Below are 5,163 nucleotides of genomic sequence, written 5' to 3'. Positions count from 1 at the left end.
TTCCTCAAACGTGTACGGTCCTAAAACGCCCCTTGCGTTGACGTATTGTGTGAAACCCTTTGCTTTGAAGGATTCTTTCAACTTTACTAAGAAAAAAACAACTTTTATATTTTTTGAATTCCTTCATAAGTTCAGGTTTCCTCAAACGTATACGGTCCTACAACGCCCCTTGCGTTGACGTCTTTCGTAAAACCCATTGCTTTGAAGGATTCTTTCAACTTTTCTAAAAACCAGAAAAAAACCTCTGTATTAATAAATACTCAACTTTTAGAACGTATACGGTCATAAAGCGCCCCTTGCGTTGACATATATCGTGGGACTGCTTTTGCAGAATTTTTATTATCTTCAGTAAGAAAACATTAAGTACAACCAAATTTAATTTAATTATCTGAGAGACTATTTTTGGAATTGCTGCCAACGGTTTACATTCAGCTCATTTCTTGGGTTGTTAAATTTTCAGTCATGGCTAGTGACGCTGCATTAATGGCTGACTTCATCTTTGAGTCAAACACCATAATAAATTTTTGTGCTCATTTTGAGAAAGAAGATCACGATGATCATACCGACACCTTATTTGAGATTAAACTTCAAGACCTCAATGTCAAATGGGAAAGGTTAGAAGCGTCCTATAAAAAGGTCTGCCTTGCGGATGACCACGAAATTTCCCAAGATTTTAAAGAAGAAGCAACCGGAAAGTACCAATTGTGTACTGATAGTTACTATATCTGCAAATCGCAAATACTCGATCAGCTCAAACTTTTCCAATGCAGCTCCTCGAAAAATAGAGGTAGTGCTCGTGATTCCTCCACTTTTGTGGACAATTCTATCCACTGTATAAAGGTCCCGCCTTGTGATACACAAATTTTCTATGGTAGCTACGAAGATTGGCCTTCGTTTCGTGATATGTTCACGGCCGTATATCTTAATCATCCGAAGCTAACGCCAGCACAGAAATTATATCACTTACGAAATAAAACCCGCGGAAAAGCTGGGACTATAATAAAGCATTACAAGCTATGTGACGAAAACTTTCCTCTTGCATGGGAAGCGTTGAGAGCTCGCTTTGAAAACAAGCGAATTCTGATTGATAAACAACTTCAAACGCTATTCAATCTTCCTTCAGCTAATTCTGAAAATAGCGAAGCAATCCAGAAAATTCAAAGTACTATCAATGATTGTCTTTCCTGCCTTAAATCTCAAGGTGTTTCGGTGTTAGATTGGGACCCCATCTTAATTTATTTATGTTCTACAAAGTTGCCCGGAGAAACCCTGTCCCTATGGGAACAGTCTCTCAAATCAAGAAGAGACCTTCCCAGTTGGTCGCAAACTAGTCGATATGAAGTTGTTGAGCGTTTGCAAGGCTATAAAACTACAAAAGTCCGTCATTTGTTCCCACAAAAAACGCCAGCTAAGATACAATCTTATCACTCGCAAGAGACCCTATCAACAAAATGCAAATTATGCACAAAAAACCATCCGCTTAGGTACTGTCCGGAATTTCGGAAACTTTCGGTTCTCGAGCGAACCAAGCTCATCGAAAGCAACGGCTTTTGCGCTAATTGCTTGGCTTATACCCACCTTCCCGCAAAATGCCCAAGCGCGTTTCGCTGTCTTCATTGTAAGAAATCTCACCATACCATGTTGCATCCCCAGCTAACAAGCCAGCCAGAGCAAAAGATGCCAGCTAGTAAACCAAATAACAAACCATCCAAAAATGCAACCGCCTTGTTGCATACACAATCGGTCGAAGCTTCCTCCAGTCAGTCTAGAAATCCAATTTTCGATATAACTGAAGGTAATTGCGCGGAATCACCTATTGCCTCTGCTGGAAGTTCTACCCATATCCAAGCTAATTTTTCAACAAACCACACTGAGAAAAAGGATTAGTTTCGACAACTAAAGATATTTAGTTCCCGAATTTTGACAATATTTGGGAACTGTTACCAAGGATTGGGAACTATTACCATCGATTGGTTATTATAACTAAATATATTAAAGCTTCTAATATTCATCTAGGTTGTAACAAATCGTTAATTTAGTTGAAGGGTTTGGTTAATACTAATAAATATTTCTTTGAAGCATATTTCTACAAATTCCATTCAACTTAACGTATGGTTCATAAAAGGATGTTATTAAGCTCTGCTAATGCAGATAAGCTTTCTTTCAACACGTGGTTTAGTCATAGTTACCAAATCTTAGTTGAGGCAACCACGATTTGGTTTGAGAGTGGAACATATTCATGCTTGTGAGCCACCCCTAAAGAATGCTGAGCGCTCTCTGAGCACATACGAAGAGCGCCAGCTGAGCAATGCACACAGTCCCACTTATTGAATCGTTTGAATGCGCTAGTATGCCGACCATTGCATTGTGCGTGGAAATCATTGCTCCGCTACCGCTGTTCGTATATGGGTGAAACACGCATGAGGTCCCAGAGCGCTCAGTAAGCTATGGCATGTCGATCGCTGCGCCATGTGTGCTATGACATGCCCATACTTGTTTGTCACAGTTTCAGTTTTGCTATCATCGCGGGTTGTTTCGGTGCGCGCATAGTTTAAAGTTTAATTAAAAATATAAAGTTTGATGCCAACCGGGGTTTTTCAGTGGATATATAATTGATGTGAATTATAATTTGAAAGTGTCTATTTAGCTAAGGAAAAAGCAAAGCAGTATACTTCCAGCAGATATTGACCTGGGTTTTCGCACGACTGTTCCTGTTTCATCGTTGTTTTTTAGGAAATTGTTACCACCATATACATATGTATTATTTACTTTAGTAACTAACTTATGTAAATATGTACGTATTTTTATGCTTAATATATGCAAATAAAAGAAGAAAGTAAATTTTTATTTGTGTCAAACTGAAACTTTTTTCCCAATAATAAACGGTTAGCTAATTCAAGTCGGCAAGTACGGCAAGTTCACAAAATTAATTAAAATCTTGTATCAACCAAAGCATTGTTTATATTTGCTCAACAATGATTTTATTCAACTAACAATATTGTCCAATCAAGGTAGTCGTTTTGTAATTATTAACAAATATACATTTGTCCCAACTAGAAGTCTTAAGTAAATTGCAGACTTTCGTGAACTATATATTTATTTCGCCATATCCAACTATGCCACTTGATCACTATAACCAAATCTTGGTTATTATAACTAAACCTTTTTCTGGGTGCATGAACGAACCCTCCTCCCAACCGCTCAAGTTCCCATTGAACATTTGGGCGAGAGCTATACCCTAAGAGCCCTCATCGATCAAGGCTCACAAAAATCCTTTATATCCGAAAAAGCTCAACACAGGTTGAAACTTCCTACATTTCGAGAAAACTTTTCAGTAACCGGTATGGGCGGAGAGATAGTCGAGAATTCAAATCGAGTTTGCCACCTCACTCTCATAGCTCGAAGACGTAGCATTCGCATCGCAACTCGAGCAATCGTTCTTCAAAAACTTACCAGTTTCTTACCAACATTCCAAATACAAGAGTTTAATTTATCCGAAGTCAAGAATCTTGACCTCGCGGATACAACCTTTAACACCCTCGGCCAAATTGACTTAGTATTAGGTAGTGACCTGATTCCACAAATCCTCCTCCCAGGAGTGAAGCACCAAATTTTTAGAAGCCTCCTCGCACAAAATACCATATTTGGTTGGTACTTAAGTGGGCCATTGAAATCCGTCGAGTGTTCTAGTTTTCATACGCATGTAGTTGAAGCTGCAAGCGAAAATCTTCATTCTCAGCATAAACGATTCTGGGAGATCGAAGAAATCACCGAACCTCACCCACTGTCAGATGCTGATGCACTTTGCGATAAATTTTATAAAGACACCACCTGTCGGCAGAGTGATAGAAGATATGTGGTACGATTGCCATTCAAATCTAAGTTTTCATCTAATCTCACTCTCGGTTCATCTCGTTCGCAAGCGATGAAGCAAGCGATTCGAATGGAGCACATGCTCACTAAGACTCAGGATCAGGAAGAGTATCTATCCCTAGACCATATGAAGCCAATCACTCCCTATGAAGTCATGGAAAATGGCAAGTACTTATCATTTTATCTGCCTCACCACTCAGTCGTTAAACCAGACAGTAAATCCACCAAAGTTCGCGTGGTATTTAACGCCTCCAAACCTTCAGCGTCCGGAACTTCCATTAACGACATTTTGCATATCGGTCCCACCTTACAAACAGATCTAATGTTTGTCATTTTGAATTGGCGTTTGTACGAATATGTCTTCAACGGTGACATACAAAAGATGTACCCCCAAATCCTTCTACACGAAGACGATCAGCAATACCAAAGAATTCTATTCCGTAGGAAAACCGAAACTAAACTCACGGATTTTGCGCTTAGAACAGTCACCTTCGGAGTAAATTGCGCTCCATATCTCGCTATTCGCACTTTACACCAGTTAGCCGATGATTCAAAAGCTTCTTATCCTTTAGCCCAAAGAATCTTGACGGCAGAAACTTATGTTGATGACATATTATCAGGAGGACACGACCTTTCTTCTTGTGTAAACGCGCAATCCCAACTTATTCAATGTCTACTATCAGCTGGTTTCCCCCTAAAAAAGATCACCGAAAATCATCCGGACCTGCTCAGGCACATTCCAGTGGAAGACTTGCTCGATTCAGACTTGTTGCAATTTGATTGCTCAAGTTTCACCAAAACGCTTGGTATCAGGTGGAATGCATTAAACGATTCCTTTTCATACTCAATTGAGCCAATGAAGCCTCCTTTGAGTGCTACAAAAAGACAAATTTTATCTTCAGTTTCGAAACTTTTTGACCCCGCAGGGTGGCTAGCGCCAATTATTATTCAGGCGAAAATTCTGTTGCAACAGCTATGGTTAGAAGGCACGGAATGGGACGAATGCGTCAAACCACTTTGACTTCAAAAATGGGACCAATTTTTATCGGACTTACCCATGATTCAAGAAATTCAAATCCCAAGATGGACGGAGCTCTCTCCAGACAAAAAAATTCAAATTCACGGTTTCTGCGACGCTTCCGAGAAGGCGTACTGTGCAGCCATTTACTTGCGATCCCAATCACCCAACTTAGTTTCGTCACATCTTTTCTTTTCAAAAACGAAAGTAGCACCCCTACCAACAGTGAGTCTTCCGCGCTTAGAACTGTGTGGAGCAGTCCTATTAGCCAA

Source organism: Rhagoletis pomonella, unplaced genomic scaffold (assembly GCF_013731165.1).
Source record: "Rhagoletis pomonella isolate Grant_MI unplaced genomic scaffold, Rhpom_1.0 Rhpom_scaffold_03248, whole genome shotgun sequence".
In the NCBI taxonomy this organism is placed as follows: domain Eukaryota; kingdom Metazoa; phylum Arthropoda; class Insecta; order Diptera; family Tephritidae; genus Rhagoletis; species Rhagoletis pomonella.
This window is presented reverse-complemented; position numbering follows the sequence as displayed.